Here is a 20946-nt window from a genome sequence, read left to right as displayed (position 1 = left end):
CACTGAGGGGTACACAAGGCTATCTTGGGAGCTAAACTGCCCCAGCACAACCTCAAAACAGGGAAAGGAAAGATAAGATATGTCACTCACATTTCCGTGTCTCCCCTAAGGTCCTGATCCTACAAAGTCATGAAAGTTTCCCACTCTTCCTTACTGCAAGAGGGATTGTAAGATGGTGCTCCACGAAGCTAAACAAGTGGTCACCTTCACTCAGCAGCTGGCCACCATCTTCTGCTGCTTCTGAATTTATCATAAAGCTCAAGATTTTTGTTATTTTACATGACGTCCTGGACTGAGAAACAAATGACCGTATGAGAATCTCAGTTTCCATCGTTAAAAAGGGTAAGCGTCTAGACACCACCAGTAAGAAGCAAAGCTTGAGACTGTGAGTTGTGCACAACCTAAAGGTTTAGAAACCAGACAGAACACAACCCAACTTCTCAAAGTATTTTGATTTTTAAGCCAACCTGAGGGCTTAACTGAAGTTGGTCATGTTCTCACAGGGCCAAATTCTCCCCAGCTTAATTGTGTTGACAGCTGTGGAGGGGTGAATTTCGGTTCTCTGCCATTGTCTCCTTTAAGTGATTCTGCTGTATTAGGAATTGGAGGAATGCAAAGCGAATCAAATGGAATAAGCTGCTTGGCTACAGCTTCAGCATCATGAGTTCATGACTCCAGTCCCATTCCAAAAGTCGCTCTCAGTTGACCCATCTGTAAAAGGGTCAACTGAGAGCGACCCTTACTTAATTATTCAGGCCCAGTGCCAGATGTGATACAGTACTAGCAATATTAGCTATAGAAACTGGTGTGCCTTAAGTACACTAGCTCTATGGGCCACTAGACTTGGATGGACCGTTGACCTTTATGACGATACATGAAATGAATATGGGTAGCTTATGTTCACTCATACATTCTTTTTACTGCATTAGTGAGCCCCTGCTAACTGCTATCTGAGAGCTCTGGGGAACATACATTGTGGGAGAGTAAATGTTCTGATTCAGATACAAGAGCCAGGATGCACTTTAAATACTGTCCAAGGTGATGCAGGGAGAGTGGGAAACATGTGCCCAAGATAGAGCTCAACCACTGAGGAGTACCAGCAGTGGTGGCAATCACTTGATTCAAGGATGATCTCTACCATGGATTATTGATAGTTCTTGAGGTGATTTAAGGCCTTGTTACACAGTTATTTTAGGCAGCTTCTGGAGCTCTTAACCCCCGTATTGGCTGCACATTATCATTTTTACATGGCTTTAAGTACCTGTTATTCATTTTAAAGTTGCACCACTCCAGGGCAGGATTATCTCTAATCCATCTAATTTTGCTCCTGTTCCATTAAGGTGTGGCTACTCCAGACACCTAATTCCACCTTAGTTGAAATCCCCCAGCATCCCGGGGATGCCACAGCCCCTCCCCACCCTGAACTCTACTGCCCAGGGAGTGGTTCAGGCACCAAGCCAACCCCCACTCCTGCCCCCAGTCTAGTCCAACACCCTACTCAAAGCAGGACCATCCCCACCTAGATCATCCCATTCCCATTCCCAAGGAGGACAACCCAGTGCAACCACTCTGCAGAGCACATGCCACCTAGTCAGCTAGCAAGCACAAACATTTCCTCCATCGACCTCCAACTCAGCCAGCATGAGCCAAAAGATACCCGCCCTGGACTCTGCCAGGTGGGCATGTAATTGGAGCCATGGTGAGGTCACTGCAATATGGGAAGGGGAGAGGAGGAACATATGCTGAGGGGAAACCAGCACGGGTTCATAGCAGGTAGATCATGCCTGACTAATCTAGTCTCTTTTTATGACCAGGTTACAAAGCACCTGGACGCGGGAGTAGGGGTTGATATTGTTTACTTAGACTTCAGGAAGGCCTTTGATATGGTATCCCACCCCATACTGGTGAACAAATTAAGAGGCTGTGACTTGGATGATTACACAGTCCGGTGGGTGGCAAATTGGCTAGAGGATCATACCCAGAGAGTGGTGGTGGATGGGTCAGTATCAACCTGGAAGGACGTGGGCAGTGGGGTCCCGCAAAGCTCAGTCCTTGGATCGATACTGTTCAATGTCTTCATCAGTGACTTGGACGAGGGAGTGAAGTTTGCGGATGATACAAAACTGTGGGGAGAAGTGGACACACCAGAGGGCAGGGAACAACTTCAGGCAGCCCTGGACATGTTGGACAAATGGGCAGAGAACAAGAGAATGCGATTTAACAAGAAGAAATGCAAAGTGCCGCACCTAGGGAGGAAAAATGTCCAGCACACCTATGGCCTAGGAAATGACCTGCTCAGTAGCATGGAAGCGGAAAGGGATCTAGGAGTCCTAGTGGACTCCAAGATGAACATGAGTTGTCAGTGTGATGAAGTCATCAGCAAAGCTAACAGCACTTTATCGTGCATCAGCAGATGCATGACAAACAGAACAAAGGAGGTGATACTTCCCCTCTATTGGGCACTGGTCAGACCGCAGTTGGAGTACTGCGTCCAGTTTTGGGCGCCACACTTCAAGAGGGATGTGGATAACCTGGAGAGCGTCCAGAGAAGGGCCACTTATATGGTTAAGGGCTTACAAGCCAAGCCCTACGAGGAGAGACTAGGGCACCTGGACCTCTTCAGCCTCCGCAAGAGAAAGTTGAGAGGCGACCTTGTGGCTGCCTATAAATTCATCATGGGGGTGCAGAAGGGAATTGGTGAGGCTCTACTCACCAAGGCACCCCTGGGGGGTCACAAGAAATAATGGCCATAAGCTAGCAGAGAGCAGATCTAGACTGGACATTAGGAGGAACTTCTTCACAGTTAGAGTGGCCAAGGTCTGGAATGGGCTTCCAAGGGAGGTGGTGCTCTCCCCTACCCTGGGGGTCTTCAAGAGGAGGTTGGATGGGCATCTGGCTGGGGTCATCTGAACCCAGCACTCTTTCCTGTCTATGCAGGGGGTCAGACTCGATGATCTATTGAGGTCCCTTCCAACCCTAACACCTGTGAATCTATGAATTGCAGCTGCAGCAAAGGGAACTAAAGGAAACCAACAGAATCGGGCAGTTTGTGAGAGGATTCAGGTGCAGACGATGGAACAGCGGTATTAGTAAGACTGACTCCAGGTCGGGACCAAAATAAACTCCCTGAATTCCCTCTATGTGAGGGGCAGGGATGCCAATAGGGCATCCAGGGCAGCCAGGACCCTAATCCCCTTCCACAAAAAGCCTGCAGACATCCTTAAGAGGAATCATGCTGTGGCTTCTTGCCATACAGTCTGGTGCACCGCCTTGGAGCTGATCCACTATAACTAGCAAGAGGGCAATGAGACAGCCTCCTCCCAGCAATCGCCTGCTGCCCTCCAAGAAAATTTTGAGGACCTGGTGTCCTTTGTGGCCCTCCTCCTGACCCCCATTGCTGAACCTGGAACTCAGGAGGTGGACAGGACAGGATGCTGGCAACTCAGAATCGTAGGAAATTAAGGTTGGAAAGGACCTCAGGAGGCCATCTAGTCCAACACCCTACTCAAAGCAGGACCATCCCCACCTAGATCATCCCAGCCAAGGCTTTGTCAAGACAGGGCTTAAAAACATCCAAGGGCAGAGATTCCACCACCTCTGTAGGTAACCTGTTTCAGTGCTTCACCATGCTCCCAGTGAGACAGTTTTTCCTAATATCCAACCTAAACCTCCCTTGCTGCATCTTGAGACTACTGTTCCTTGTTCTGTCATCTGCCAGCACTAAGAACAGTTCAGCTCCATCCTCTTTGGAACCACCCTTCAGGTAGTTGAAGGCTGCTATTAAATCCCCTCTCAGTCTTCTCTTCTGCAGACTGAATAAGCCCAGTTCCCTCAGCCTCTCCTCACAAGTCATGTCCCCCGGCCCCCGAACCATTTTTGTTGCCCTCCGATGGGCTCTCTCCAACTTGTTCACATCCTTTCTGCAGTGGGGGGCCCAAAACAGCACACAATACTCCAGATGTGGCCTCACCAGTGTAACAGAGCAAAATAATTGCTTCCCTCAATCTGCTAGCAATGCACCCACTAACTCATCATATGACACAGATATTGAGCACGCAATAGGAAATCTTTCTGGTAAATTGGGCATGGGGGCAGGGGGCCTATTTCAGGGGCTTTTTGAGGACACTGGGACTCAGGTCAGGCTGAAACTTGGGCAGGTCCTGGGAAATGCAGGCTGGCCTGCCCAAATGCACAGTCTGTGGCTGTCAGTGCCCAGTCCTTACAAAGGAGAACAGCCCCTAGCATGGACTAGCCATACCTATGAAGGATGCATGACTCCAGACCTGTGCTCCTAATCTTGTGCCTTCTCACAAAGCCTCTTGGGGCAAGTTACAGCTGTGCAAGTCAGGGACAGTCAGAGAAAGTTTTTTAGCCTTATGTGTGATGGATCCACTAAGCTGAACATTAACAACACTAAGCCAATTAACATTTGTTCGGTTTACAGCATAAGTTCTGACAAGGCCCTTATGGCTTTTGAGGCACAGAACTGTCCACAGAAGTTTCAGATCTTTCTGCAGGGGAGAATAGGCTGCAGGCTGGGATTCCTCTCCTTTTCCTTCCTCCACTCTCTCTTCTCTGGTTTGAAGGCAAGCTACTTTACCTCGAAACGGGCTGCTGCTTTGTTGAGGTTGGTCAGTTGGCCAAGATTTCCCATCTGAGTACCAAGGTCTGCAAAATAAGTCACTCTGGATCCAGGTGGAAGTTAATTTGATAGGTGTGGTGCTGGGGGTTAGTCTCTTTACCATCCATTTATATGACAAGAGCCACAGCTTTTCGATGGCCTTAGGATTTTTCCCAGCACCCATTGGTCACATGGAAGCAGCTCAGTGTGTTGATTATGGCACGTGGACTACATATGAGAGATCCAGGTTCCATGGGCAACTGGTGCCTCCTGAGTCAGAGGGACACTTTCCCCCCGGCAGCCAGTCAGCGACTGAAGGGGGGTCCCCCACAGCCAGTCACGGCAACCCAGCGGCATGCCTGAAAGTGCCAGGGGTGTGCTCAAACGAGCCAGCGGGGGTGGGGGAGTGCCTCCACTCCCTGTCCAGTGCTCTCAGGGGGGGCATCAGCGCTCCTGCTGGCGCCCCCTGCCTGTCACCTAAGCGGGGAACGCTGGCTGTCAGGTGGTGCACCAGCACTCTCGGGGGTGCACATGCACCCCCACGCACCGCCTATGCGTCATCACTGCCAGGGTCTGTTGCGGCTGCTGCTTTCATTGATTTGGCCTTTTGAGCAAGTCACTTAGGCAATGTCTTTGGAACAGATACTAAAAGTCAGAGCCCACATTTAGGCACCTAAGGAGGTAACTTGATTTCCAGAGGTGCTGAACTTCTGTTGAAGTCAACGGAGCTTCATTTGTCTTGGTTTCCTCAGCTATTAAGTATGAACAACAGATAAAAGGGTTAAGCATTATGAATATAATATTTTGGAGCAAGTAGATGTTCTTCTCCAAAGACAAGAACCTGCCACACAGGAAGCCAATTTATCTCAAAGGTTCACATCAGGTCCCCTTATAATTTAAATTACTTTCACATGGAGCAAATTCCCAGTATGAAAGATAGCTCAATACAATTACTTATAGTTCCACTCCAAGTATTCTTAGAAGGTGCCAGTTGAGATATTTCTAATTCGTTTAGTGGGACTTGAGCTTAATCAAAATTCCATCTCCTCCACCCCCCCAACCCCCGCCCCAAGGAGTATTTTTGTTTTCAACAGTCATTGCAAACATTATTTAAATTAGGTTTCATATTATTTAATTTATATTTCCTAGAATTTGCATCTGGCTCCAAGACAGCCTCACTTGCTAACCAGCTCCAGTACGAGTAAACGTCGTATTGCAGCAAGCATGACATTTCCCTTTATTTTAAGTCAATTTAATGCCAGTGAAGAAATAGGAATACTTAGCGCACACACACATGCAAACCTATGTTAAAAGAATGTTATTAAGGTTGAAAATCTAGGCATGTGCAAGTTAATTCTGTATGTCTGAATATGAGCCAGCAATGTGCCCTTTATAGAATCCAACAGTATACTGTGTTGGATTAACAGGAGTGTCACTTGCAAGTCAAGGGAAGTGATTCTTCCACTCCATTCAGCATTACTGAGGCCTCACCTACAGTACTGTCTCCAGTGATGAACTCCATATTTCAAGAAGAATATAGACAGTTTGGAAAGAGCCTAGCGCAGAGCAACAAAAACTATTAGGGGCCTGGGAGGCATGACTTATGAGGAAAGGCTGATAGAATTAGGGTCTGGAAAAAAGAAGATGGGGGTGGGATTTGATAACAGTATTCAAATACCTGAAGGGTAATTAGAGAGAGAGAATGGAGATGAACTTTTGTCTGTGGCCATAGGGGACAGAACTAGGAGCAATGGATTCAAGCTGCAGAGGAAATTTAGGTTGGAGATTAGGAGGAACTTTCTCACTATAAGAGTGGTCAAGCATTGGAACAAGCTGCATAAAGAAGCTGTGGAATCTCCATCTTCGGAAGTTTTCAAGAGCAAATAAGACAGACTTGCTAGGATGTTTTTGTCAGGGACAATCCTGTCTTGACTAGTAAGGGGATGGACTACATGACTTTGTGAGGTCCCTTCTGGCCCTACTTTCCTACAATCCTATGGCCTACGGTTGCTCAAGCAACATCTGTTTAGTCTCTATATGCATATGCAATAAAATACAGCCTTTATTTACATGGTCAAATAATATTCTTCCCCAGGAACCCTGCCTTGTTCTTTTATGCCTTCAGCAATGGTAATGTTTTATGAAGAAGGCTGGGCAAAAAAGTTCAGAGACAAGCTCTGGGAGGAAGCCATGAAGTTACATATACAACAAGTTTTCTCAATACTCAGATTTGGATTCGAGTCTTTCTCTGATGAGAACCAATCAAATACCCAGACCAAACCATGTCCCACACTTATCTCTTTCTGGTAGGTTTGCAAACACCTACCATCCTGCTCTTTAGCTCCAGCAAACTTCATATATCCATGCAGATACATTGTTCCAGTGGATCTGACAGGGCATTTGCTGTCTTTAGTTATCATTCACATGTGGCTCAGCTGCAGTGATCAGGGTAGCAGCCAAGTAGATGGAAGTATGGAGCCTATACCAAAATTTTCCTCAGGGCAGCACATTGCCCAACTTTTCTTTTTCACTTGAGTCTTGGATTCTCTGGGCCCATCTACACGAGATGCTTACTGAGCAGTAGCCTAATAACACTGTGCAGTAGCACCCTGGGCAAAACCCATGCTAATATGCTACTGCATAGTGTTATAAGGCTACTGCACAGTAAGCATCACTAAAAAACCATGTGCCAGCACTGCTGTGCAGTAGCACAAGTTACTATGCGTTGAATTAGTACTTGGTTAACCAAGTATTAAACTTAATGTGTAGTAATTATGATGTATTAATGAACATGTAGGCATACACTCTGGGAATCTCAATCTAGAACAGCTTCAGTCTACAGAGACACCACTCCACTACAGCACTTCCTCCAAAGCAGGGAATTCTGGGGATGTAGAGGCGGCAAATAAAGCTCTGGCTACACAAGCAAGGAAGCGGATGGAAGGGAGAGAATCAACCTAGGAAAAACTTAGCATAGAGATAGGGGTGTGTGTGTGCAGTCAGAGCTTTCTCAGTATCTGATCTGTAGCAGTCTAGGGAATGATTTGCAAACCTTAGTGCCCTCAGGACAGGGTGGAAAGTCTTTTTCTTTGCCATTGGTTTCCTATAATTAGCACAAGCACCTGTGACCAAAAAAAAAAAAAAACAATTGCCTGAACTTGGAAGGAGAAGAGAAGAAAGAATGTGGTTGGTGAAGTTAGGCAGCCATTTGCAATTACATGTCACTGTTAAGTACTTAGACACCATTTTCTTGAACTGGCTCTAATGCGCCTGTATTGTCCCTGATCCTGTAGAGAAGTAGGACAGGTAACACACAGATTTCGTCCAGAGCAGGCATCAGCTAGCTTAGAAGGGAAGGGAAGACAGGAAGTCTGGTAAGGGTAAAAGTAGAAAAATTAAGGGAAGAGAGAGAAGAGCTAGAGGGACACGTCAAGAAGGGCAAGAGTGTGGGGTGGACCAATCCTGCAAAAGTTGAAATTAACCTGTTTTTGAAGGTGTTATTTGAACTGCATTTCAGTTCTCTGACATGGTTCATCCCCATCAATCAGTCAACACAAGCAGCTCTATAATTTACGTTTCTAGCAGCAGATAGTGAAGAATGCAGGAACATTTGAATGGCTGATGGAAGCAGTCTTTCATAAATTAACACTTACCATAAATTAACACTTATCTCATTATTTCTGTCCTCCTTTAACTTTTTGTTACTTTAACAGTTTCTTAGGTTAGCTGTTAAACTTTAACAGTAATGTTTATACTGAGTCAATTATATGAATGAGGCATAACAATCAGTTTCTAGGCTCCCAGACAGAACCTCCCCCCCCCACTCTCCCCCCAAAATGCTTTATTTTGTGCAATATATTGTTTTGAAGCACTTCTGTAGAGTCAGAAATACCCATGTTTTACACTGGCCCCCAGTGGAAGCATCAGTGAGATCCAAGGCTTCCTCTTGCCCTCTCTCCCTGCCCTGGTTGTCAAGTTCTAGATTCATGTCATGAGTAAATAGTTCTACTAAGTCAGGGGATCACTCTACTGAAGGCAGGTTAGAAAACTTTGTTGTCTTTTTTAATAGCGTGACAGCTAAGTTCTCAGAGTCCAAACACTAGGCTTTTCCACTAAATTACCCTAAAATCAGGTGCTAAAACCCTGCATGGAGATGCAGTTAGTATTGTTGACTCAGTCTGATATCAGAACAGGTGAGTCCTATTAGCTTCCCCCCAGGAGTCTAAAAAAGCCTGAGTTTCTCCATGAAGCAGTTAGAACTAGAGATAAGGAAAAATCCTAGAAATACTTGAGTTCAGGAAGAAGCTTAGGTAGTTTTTTTTATGTCCCTCCTGTTTAACAATAAACGGAAGTCCCAGAAATGAGATCAGGTTGGACTATATCCTGTGAGGGCATGGAAGGGTGGGAAGTAGTGAATGTCATCCATTTACTGTACCCTACCTGTGCCTTTGTCCTTTCAGTCTCTCTCTCTTCAGATCCACCACAGAGTCTATGTAAACCACAAGTTGACCTCCCCCAGCTAGTGGTTGGTGCAGCATGATTTTGGATGAACTTGTGATTTGGGACCCAGATGGGCTGGTAGATTTCCAGTCCATCTACTACTTGTTTAGTAAAGTGGAACAATTTCAATCCACACTTATCTCATCACTGGACAGCAGCACCTCCAGAAAAGTGCTCCAGTCAAACAGTGTTGAAGTGTATGTTCTTCCATGATCTGGAAGACTACGACAACTTTGGCCACAGTATGAATGGAAAAAACATTTTAGCATTGACTGAGCATCTCACAAGGGAACCAGTTCATCATAGTCCACAGAGCTCTGACCAGCTCCTGAGCTATTAGATTAGAACCATCACTTCATTTTAATTGGCTTTGGCATCATGGTAGTACAAATAGTAATAATGCTGTGGAAATCCAGAAAAAATAATTTCTCCCTGGAATTGCTGCATACTGAATACAGACTTGAAGGCTGACCTAACAAAAGGCTCAGTAGGTCAAAGATTAGATTGTAGGCTTCTCAAATTATTATTAGATGTAAAAATAGCCAGTCACATGCCTTGAAGGTCTCTACAGTTCCCTTTGGCCTCAGGTCACTGTAGCTGGTATTGGGATTAAGCAAAATCCTGGTAAATTTAGAATAGAAGCATCATCTAAAAATTTTTCTATTGGAGACCTCCAAGCAAAGAATCCAGTGAGATATACCTTGGTCCTTAGGAATCTGAGGAACTTGGATGCAAACATCTAGCACCAAAACCCATCAGCAGGTTGGCAGAAGTACAGCAGTCTCAGGCACACTGAGTTTGCTCTACTTTTGCTCTAGAGTGCATTAACTCTCCTTTGGGTGGTTCTTTTATGTTCCAGGATCTTCACTCTCAATGCAGGTCATATTCTTAAATCCCAGTCAGCTTATTCAATTTTTCTTATTCCTATGCCACATCCTGTTCTCAATTTTTCTACCAGAACATTATTGATAATTAAGCTGGTCAAAAATAGGTGGGAAATTAATTAAATTTGTGTAAAAATTGTTAAACCCCATTATTCTTCACTGAAAACCAACACTTGACAATTTTTGTCAAAAGCCAAAAATCAGAAGTTTATTGGACTCTAAAAGGAAATTAAATTCTGAACTGGACTGATAGCCTAGATAACAAAAAAAATTTGTCCTTGATGAGTAGCTCTGACAGAAAAGCCATCAAACGGCACTTTCCTATAACTAAAGAGAGAATTAAAAGAAAAATAAAGAAATAAAAGAATGGCAAAAGGAAAATCTGGCACCAAAGCTACTAAACACTGACTATGATACTCTCTAGATGCTCCTGAGAAATTTCCTATTGAGTCCAAAATGCCTTGTGTAATTTTGAATGTAATGCATCCAGAGTTTTATTTAATAAATCCCGTGTGAACCCTAAAATATCAAATTTATGGGGTAGAATGAGGACTAATATCCCTACATTACCAATAGTGCCTAGAGGAGGATGTACTGGTTGAATCCAGTGAATCAGAAAGATAAGCTAGTAGGCAATTAAGATGTCATCTGAGTATGTCCACAAATTAAACTTTTCATGCTGGTGATTCTATGGAATGCTTTGAACATTGTTTTCAAATCTGTTTTCTGCCTGATAATTAATCTCATGAAGAAGAACTTTGTAATATTTGGTTCTTATAAAATTTGAAAGTTATATAGCACTGTCTAGAATGAGCAGACCCATTGGAGCTTCCTCCACAGAGCCCCGTCCATGTTCCTCTGTCCTTACTCCTGGCAATTCCAGTCCTGACCCACCACGCAGTTCTGTCCCTGCACCAGAACTACAGATGATGAGGACTGAGGTACCTTACTATAATGATATGGGAAGCGTGCTATATAAGTTATAGGCCTGAACAACCTTCTGCCGGTGCACATGCAACCTCTGCTTTCTTAGTTCTGATCCTCCCTTGGAAAGAAACCAAAAACTCTTCTGAACTATACAGTAATTTTGCAATGTGAGTAAATGTGAAATAGGAAACTCTGTGAAGTTAATGCATACTTGTGACTCCCAGGGATTTCCAGAGGTCGGTGTACTTTAAATGCAGTGTTCTCCTAGGATTGCCAGTTTACTGAAGACAACTGATTGGGTCATGTCTTTAAAGAAAAGAGCTCAACTCAGAATCTAATCATCAGTTATAAAGAAAAATGTTATCTTTCCAGACATCTGTCACCTGTTTGCCTGATCACATCCATGCTACTTTGACAGCTGTGTGTCATTGATTACCCATACGATTTTGCTTCTACAGTTGATCGCAGGCGCAAAATGAGAGCCTGCAAAATTGTGCTCAAAATTGTTTAACTCTCAGAGTTAAAAAGAGCTGCCTACCTACTTAAGATAGGAAAGGTGGATGAGAACAAGTTCAGCAGGTTCCCACCATCCTAGCATCATATGATGTCACTTTCCAGCGGAATGGCCACTAGCAACAGGCAGCTCTGATACGCCAAGAGTAATTAAAAATACACTTTTCTCAGTGTTCTCAGTCTGTACATGCTGGGACATTTCTTGCCATGTGGTTTTCCATCAAGTTGAGCTAAAGACAGCGGAGAAGTAGACCTGCTTGCTGCCTCTATAAAATGCTCTGAAATGCCAGAAGGGAAACCTGGATTAGAGACAGAATTGATCAGATGAAAGGGACTCCTGCCTTAATGGCTGTTGACTCATGGCTAGAAAGTTCAGTTGTCGGATCGTCTGCTAACAAACAAAACTCTGGTAGGCTGACACTGCAGCAGTGGTTTGGAGTTATGTGGAGGATGTAGTGTTAGGCATTAGGCCTATGGAAAGGCTGCTGGTTATATCAGGCCTGAAGTTAGCCTGAATATCTACATTGCTACAAATAATACAGCCTCATTGTATCAGGGTTTGCTTGGCCATGTTTAGCTTCTTATATTGGGGCTGATGTTAAAAAATGCTTTTGATTCCATGCTTTTTCTTGCTAGTAGCAACATGCAATACTCATTATATAAAAGCTCTAGAATTATTTTTTTTAGTGCAAAAGAACTGCAATGGCAACCCTACACTGTAACTAGAGAAGGGCTTTCTGCTGTGCAAAGCAATAAAAGAATTAAAAACAAAGCATTTCAACAGGGAAATCATTTTTGGGCTCTGATTTTTGGCGTTAAAAAGGTATATAAAATTCTTAGGTGGGCAATATAGTAATAGAAGTTGTAATGTGGAAACAATCCCTCAGCTATGGGGAGATAGTCCCTCAGGTTAATTAGTGTTAGATCCAGACAGAGACTGCAGAGGCTTGGCTCTACAACTTCACCATTAAAGTTTGTGTTAGTTCTTCTCATTCTTGTATGGCTGTGCTTATTGAACCTGGTGATCACTGCAGGCATGTCTCTTGAGAAAGTAAATGTAGTTGACTGACGCCAACCAGGACCTCCATCCTAACCTAAGCCTTTGAATGCTACCACGATACAAACAATAAGAGATACATTTAGCAGAATCCCCAGTTCTTGTTGATTCATTGCCAAGCAGTGCAATTACTTTAATGCTTCAAGATAAACAGATGCCCCAGAAAAGTTCTTAGCCCCTTAATTTCTCACATTGCCCTCTCGCAGAATAAAGATCAGCACATGGACAAAAGCTCAGAAACTGAGGCCATGGTGCAATTTTCAGGACATTGCATCAGAGAGATAGTAACTGATGTTTTAATGGGGACAAGTAACATCACAATCTTTGTAATGGTCTGAAGCCTGTGATTAGTACTGGATTCTGGAAAATCTCTCTGGGGAATCCAAGCTTCATATTTCCACAGAACACAAAACAAGCTTGATTTATCTGCAGACAGGAAGCATTAATTAGAGTGATTTACACCATGTTTCTCATAGGGATGGCATGACTGCCACAGACCTGGGAATCAAAATGCAGGAATGGGAAGAAAGCCTGGCTTATATGAGCAAGCATGCCTCTAAAAGACTACTTTTAATTTAGGAGCTCTGCATCTGTACTTGGCAGTGCCTTATGTTGATTATAGGTAGCATTCTCTTTGCTACAATAGAGTTTATGGGTGCAAACTCCACAATCTGACTGGCATTTGTTGGCAATGATGTGTGGGGAGGTACTGGATTGCAAAATATATTTGGCAGGGATGTTAAATAAACTTGCCTTCTGCTATTTCTGCATGCCAAGGCGGATTGTTAAGCATCCCATGGCAATTGTCAAAGTTTCTGTGGTGCGTGTAAACTATTGCAGAGTGCAAATAGCCACTGAAGCTTCCTAGCATGTCACTGTGATGTGAGTTCACCAGTTGGCTTGTAGTACATGAAATATGGAAGTTCCTACAAAAATTCAACTATAATTTCCAGGCCATTCCTAACCTATGCTGAAAATCCAGTTGCATGACATTTTACTCCTGACTGAAACATCTAATAGAAGGTCTCTGACCAGCACTGTTCTTTGGTAAGGCTGGGAATCAGAGGGTCTGTAAGGACTGTGAAGTTTCATAGTGCTCAGGGTTGGCAGGGACCTAAACAGATCATGAGTGCAGGGTCATAACACCCCAGCCAAATATCTAAAGATGCAAGATTGTTTCAACTGGCTAGGACAGGAGTGGAAAGCAACTAAAGTGAAAAATGGTGTTTAGTCTTTTTATTTGCCTCGGAACAAGTTGTAGAGCGTTAATACTATCTTTCAACATACATTACTTTTCTGAGTTATGAAAGACCACAAGTTGTATTTTAAATAAATTCTACTTAGGCGAACAAATCCAAACCAGTCTCTATAACAGCAGATTTTCCCATGTGAAAATCACGGTGGGCTGCCATTGTACTAGTTAACCATATAGATTAAAGGTGACTTGGAATACCTGGGTTATGAAAAGTGACTATTCACCTTGAACACTGTTTAGCTTTTAAGATTTTTTTTTTTGAGGGCAAAAGGGAGAGGGTTTTTTTGTTTTTTACTTTTTAAATGTAGGAATATCAGACCTACTAAGTCTGGCTTTTCTTAATTTTGTTACAGGCTCTAAGGATGAGACTCCACTATTCTCTTACCTTTTTATTGATGGATCCTGGCATGGCAGGTTGAATTTTTAACCGTCCCAGAAGCTGACTGATTCTAGGTTGTATGAATTATTTCTCACTTTCTTTCTTCCTCAATCCCTCCCTCTCTCTCTCTCTCGCATACACACACATTCTCACAGACACACATACACACACATGCATGTGTTGAGTTTTTAAATGGAGCCTGAGGTTCATGTGTTTGATATCTCTGAAGTCATGGTTATTCAGTTTTCCATAGTCTTCTACAAAAAAAAAGACCTGAGTTTCTAATGTAGACAGCAACAAGAACCTCCTCCCACACACCATTTCAGGCATTCTTTTTACATCATGAAGAATTTAAAAAATGCAGGCCCATTGCCCAACCATGCTGCTTGGGTCACCTTTCACGAAGGCAGTGTGACAGGTGGACATCAGTATGTGTATCTTGTACCTTGTATTATTATTGTTATTGTCAAGATCCTGAAAAACAGTTCCAGGGCAGACTCCCAAAGGCTGGATCCTAAGCATTTGACATTCGCACTGACGTCAAAAGGAGACTCATGGATTTTAAGACTGGAAGGGACAACTATGATCATTTAATCTGATTCCCTGAAAAACAAGCCCTGTAACATTTCAGCCAGTGATTCATCCATCAAGCTCATAACTTCTGCCTGAGCAAATGTATCTTTTAGAAAGACATCTGATCTTTATCTAAATATTTCAAGTGATAGAGAATCCACCACACTCCTGTGCAAGTTATTCCATTGGTTACTACTTGCTTAGAAAAATGCACTTTATCTCTAGTCTGAATGCATCTAGCTCCCAGCTAGTAAATCTCCTCATGCTTTCGATGATATACTGAAGAGCCATTTACTGTCTGACCTCCTTCCTCCTGTAGCTAATTGTAGACTACAAGCTAACTGTAGTCAAGTTCCCTCTTAAGCTTGTCTCGCATGGACTAAATGCGATGTAGACCACTTTCAAAGAGAGTTTTGTCTGAGTGGGCACCTCTACACATTTAATTAATGCAACTGAATCTACTCCAGCTCAATTTCAGCTAGAGTAAACTAATCCTGGCATCACCATCTACGCATGCATTTAAACATAGTAATTTACTGTGCTGCTGGATACCACTTGTATCTGACAGGGCTATCCAGCAGTGCAGTAAATTAGTCTACTACACTCTAATTACTATACACATGTAGATGGTGATGCTTTACTGTGCAGCAAATTAGTCTGCTGAGCAGTAAAGTGTCTCATGTAGACATGTCCAGTAAGAAATAAGAGCGAGCATCAGGATACAGATAATTTTTTACCGGGCCATTCCAAAGCATCTACCACATTTGATCACTTTCCTTGCTTTTCCATGACATGGAGGGTTTCCATTGTTTCTTCCCTAGTCTTTTTTTCTCCAACCTTCCCCTGTCTCCTGACAGCTTCCTCTATGGTGCTATAAGAACAATAGGGAAAAATCATGTTCTAAATTAAACAATGCAAGAAAAACACAATATTTTTTCATTTAGCTTTCTCCATCCTACTGATTGGAAGTGCAGCTTGCTTCAGACTGAGCTATTTCACAAAGGCTTTCCGTGCTTCTTCCCTTTGCTCAGTCCAAGAGATTTCCCAAAACTGGTTTCAAGCAGTGAAGAGAAAAAGTTCCCAAAACGTTTTTCCCCTCCAGAGATTTTCCTTGGTCTTTTCCTGGCTCACAGCTCTTCCTCATCCTGACAGTCACTTTAGGGCAGCTGCTAAACTTTTTCCAAACCACTCTTTCAGAGCTCCTGAGATCCAACAAGAAACACAATTACAGATCCAAATTTAGATACCTGAATTTCCAAATCTTGGTCTTTAGCCTTAATCTATCTATGCTTTTGTCTTCCCTTCTGTAACATGTTTATTACTTCACAGGCAGGCTTTGAGGGTGAAGAGTTGGTTTAGAAAATAAAATGCACTATGCAAGTCTAAAATATACCATCATTCCTTCAGCTCTGGCCTTTTGTTAAGAGGATAGTATCAGGGGCTTTCCTATGCAACATCTAGCTGGAAGAGGGGTTAGAGCCACTTTTCCTAGAGAAGCAGATAAAACAGCTGATGGCTGCAGCCCAACTCTCCAACCCATAATACAATCTCTGGCAGAGCACTTCAGAGTGAAGAAAGGCACCAGGTAAAACAGTGACATGGATTAAAAACGGGGGAATTCCCTCCCCCTCCCTGACCTGATTGAAGACTGCAACACTCAGGACTGGAAGACTTCAGGGGCGGAGTCCTGGAGAGTATAAAAGGAGCTGCGTGCCCAGCACGAGGGGAGCACATCCAGGACAAAGAAAAGAGAAGAGTAGGGCTTAGAACAGCGAAGGAGAGCTGCTCAGCAGTAGCCCAGAAGTGCCCCTGATGACTTCCATCAGTGGGGAATGGTGGATGGCTCCAGCGATGAGGCTCTGTGTGCAGCACAGCGTCCAGACCCTGGGAGCTGCGTAAGGCGGCTCAGGTTTACAACCTCTGGTGTACAGCCAGAGATGTGGTGCACAGGCTAGTGCATGGAGTAGGACCTTTGGAGCACTTGGGTGGCTCAGGTCCCCAACCCCCGGAATGAGGCTGGGAGCTCAGTGCAGGAGGCACTGCACGGAGGGTCTGGGAGCAGACCGAGCCTGGTGCTACATGAGGCAGCCCAGGCCTCCAACCCATAGCAAAAGGTTGAGTTCAGGGAGCCAGACGGTACTTGGGCTACTGAGCCAGCAAACAGAGCCGAGCCAGAGCTCCCAGAAGACCTCCATAGAGGAGCCCTGTTTCCAGGGGACAGCAACCCCCCCACAAAGCCCACTGCAGGCGAGAGAGCAGCTTGGCACAGAGGATGAGGGCCACCCTCCAGGCCTAGGAGCTGTGAGTTGCAGGGAAAAAAGGATTCCCACAGTGGAGGGGGAGTCCCCCTGGTTAGTTGAGGGCTGCTGAAAGTGGAGAGAGCTCCCCTGAAGTTACCAGCTTCCTTGTAGGGCTTGGGAAAAGCCCAAGTGCATTGGAGTTCCCCCTTGGGATTAAGTTTATCTTTGGGGTTTTTGTGCCATAGGTGGTGTGATGTCATGACTTATATTTTGTGAACTCTTATGTTTGTAAATTAGTAGATAAGTAGAGTCCCAGGGCTCTGCTGGGACCCCCTGTTACAATTATTTCACCTGTTTTTTATTTGTATTTATTTGTGGCTTATTTATTGTTCACCCATACTTAGCCAACAGATAAACTATAGATATCTATCTTTATTTTGAGATTTATCTGTTTCAGATCAGATACTTTCCTGTATCTGGAGCACTGGTGTAAGGTTTTACAGCATTTACCCAGACGATATTGTTTATGTTATTTGTTTAGATATCATATATATATATACACACACACATATATACACACACACACACACACACACACACACACACACACACATATATATATAGTACATATGTTTATATCCATGTTTCTTTTCCTTGTGATAACTATATACAAATTTATTTACATTAATTTAAGGCCCCTGACTGTCCTGGCCTGGTTCCATAGGGATGGAGGGAAGCTAAGTGGTCTGCAGTTCTCTCACAGCACACCTGCCAGCTAACAATTCCCTTCAATTGGAGAAGGGGATTATATACCCCAGTTACCTGGGCTACAATTGCAAACATACTAATCCACTTGAAAGCGTGTACTACCATCTTTAGTACATGTTTGTAAGTGTACTTTTGTATCTAATCACGAAGTGTGCATTATCTTATTTAAGGTACTCTTGCAAGCATGGTAAATGGGCTATGTTTTCAATGTCAGCCTCAATAAATGAGATCTTACTCTACTAGGAAGCTTATTACCCCTGTCCTCAGCCATCAGCCTCTGCATTCAACATTCTTTCCAGCCTCTCTCAGCAAACAGGAGAGATTTTATCCTCTGTATTAAAACTAAAAATAGAGCCAAACTAAGTGTTTTTTCATTATGGTGATAACATCAGAAAGGTCCAGTGAGACGAGCCTGTAACCTTTCAGCCCCGGTCTCCTATTTATTGTTTCAGAAGGAGGCAATTGTGTAGTCACCTTTTGTTTTATTCACAAGATTCGTATTAGCAGAATTGTGTTTGTGCAAGGCAAAACATCCCCTAAAACAAGTTGGCACCGAAACTTTGCTGATACCTCACCCACAGTTTTGGCCTGTTAGCCCAATGGGAAATGCCTGTGGCTGCCATGCAGGACTGCTAGGTTTCAGTATTCATGCCCCTCGTTCGGTGTTTCTCTCCCCACAAGCTAGCAGCGTGAAGGAGCCTGACAGACTAATTGCCCTCTGCCTTGGAGCCAGACACTGCCTTGGGCTTCTCAGATAGAATCCCCTCCTGGCACACGGGAAGATCAGAAGTAATGGCGTCCAAAGAGAAGCCTGTCTAGCCAAAAGTATGTGAGAGGCGGGAAGACCCAACTGCTTCCTAGAAGAAAACTTGAAGGTTCCAGGTCTTTACATACCAACATCCACTGGCTGTGTTGGGAGTGTGTTAAACCATTCTGAATGGGGTTCAAATGAGCCTTGCAAGACTGACAAGATCCACAGTAATCCAAGGTATGTGTATCCTGAAAGGTTCATTGTGGGATCCGCCATAGCTCAAGCTGCAAAGTCTGTAAGTGGGCTGCCCTCCTCTGTGCATTTCTCTGTCATACACAGTGGCAAGAAGAGGTGAGATAGGTCAAAAAAAGGCTGAAGGAGCTAGTAGTTACAAGGAATTGTAAAGAGCTGGCAGTGGGAAGCACTAGCCATATCTTTTAGAGATGCTGGACATCCAGAGCATTTCCTAAATCCAACTGGAGAGAACTAAGGCATGTGTCACCACATCATTAGTGCTGAAGGTAAATGCCACCAGGTGGCATCTGCAGTGGCTAAAGTATCATTTAGTGCTCTCTCCATCAGGAATAATGCTTCAATATGGTAAGAATCAGATCCTGGTCCAAAAAGAGCTCAGGCATTCTTGCCAGGAGCCCCGATTTCTCTCTTCCCCAATTCGGAGGAGCTCTGTCAGGGAGTCCTCAAGAGACTACAGTGGTGTAGTTGTTCTTCGTGAAGCAGAAGTTCCCATTTGGTGGGCCAGCCAAGAGTTGCCCTGACACCAGACTGGACTGAAACAACAGATAGGTGAAGATGCCAACTGGACCAACTCTGATCCCTTATGTTATTCCCCTTTGCTCATTGATTTTCTCCCTCAGACAGTTTCCAAACTAGGTCAAACAGACCTTGCGCTGGGATGTCTTCCAGTGTGAAGATGATACATGTTGCTTTTCTTAAACCAGCTTAAGATACAGAAGCCAGTTCCATGGTGGGAAGATGCCAAGATATGCATGCAAGCCAAGTTCTCTTCCCTTAATAAATCAGGCTGCTTGTAAGATTTTTGTAAGGCTTTGCTGCAGAAATCCATTAAGTATGGAGCATACTCCCTGCTTCAGCACTTTTATTACAATGGTTCTCCTTGTACACTGGAACAATGGCTATTTAATGAACCTGGAGATGCTGAATTGTACTTTCCTAACCAGGGGTTATGCACACAGGCAGCTGGAAGGAGATGAACATTACCCACTTCATGCTGCTTGAGTATGTTTTAAATAAAATAAGAACTAAAAAAAAACAGAAGCAGGCCACACCTATGCTCTCTTCTTGTGCAGAGATCCACATGCATCCCTAGTGCTGTCTTCTGAGCAACTAGCATCCTCACTGCAGCCCCCGAGTTTCAAAGGGCTTAATGGGGGAAGGACAGGCTGTACCTTGATAGAAAGGAAAGATGCTCTGGGCCATAGAAATAGTCTCAGTGAAGACTAGATTCTTTCCAGCCCTAATGTTGTACAGAAAGAAGGGAAAGTGCAAAGAACTTTCCTACCCCTTTCCAAAGCTCCTGGGATAAATTGAGCTGACTGGGGAGCTGGAAAAGCCCCAGGCTTTGTGTACATTTGTGGTCTGTTCCAGGTCTAAGTACTGGTGGCCAAACTCCTGGGTATTTTTACACGTGCTCCAGGGGTGGAGGGGCACTATAATTAGAGTGGCTCTGACAGCTGCTTTAATTACAGCACCCACAGCATCTTATGTATCGGTGTCCCCATGTTTCAAAATGGCAGTGGAGGTGCTTTAACTACAGCTTGTTGAACAAGCTGTAGGTAAAGCACCCTTGCCATCATTCCCAGTTCTCTTTCATGATTTGCGTTAAGCCCTGGGGCTTATGCCTGAAAACCAATTCGAATGGGGAAAACAGAGTGGAGGACTGAGGGATGTCCCTAAATATAAACAGCAGTGGTGGAGGCAAAAGGTCCCATTTTCACAGGTCCCTTCTGCACACATCACTGTAATATACATTTTAACATACCATTCAAACGCTCCACCAATCCATCAGGCTGAGGATGATAGGTGGAAAGTTCTAAGTTGTTTAATTCTGAGTACCTGGCACATGGCTTTCATTATGCCTGACATGAAATTGGTACCTTGATCCATGAGGATCTCCTGGGGAATCCCTACCTGAGATACCCACTGGAGAAAACTCCTCAGCAATACGTGTTGCTGTGGCCAATCTCAAGGGAGGCTTCCAGGTATTTGGTAGCATAATCCACCATCATCAGTATAAACTGATAGCCAGCACTGCTCTTTGGTAAAGGGCCTACTATATCTAAAGCTGCCTGATCAAAAGGGGTCTCTATGATTGGCATAACTTGCAGAGGAGCTCGAGGTGGGTGTTTCTCATGTTACCTGTCAGCTCTGTGTTCCTGAGGGAGCCCTGGCACCCAGCTTGCTGGACTTACAAAGGACTTTTTCTATTTCCCCACCACC

The sequence above is a fragment of the Gavialis gangeticus genome, unplaced genomic scaffold (genome assembly GCF_001723915.1).
Source record: "Gavialis gangeticus isolate Ggan-Ray unplaced genomic scaffold, GavGan_comp1, whole genome shotgun sequence".
NCBI lineage: Eukaryota > Metazoa > Chordata > Crocodylia > Gavialidae > Gavialis > Gavialis gangeticus.
Note: the sequence above shows the minus strand (reverse complement) of the source record.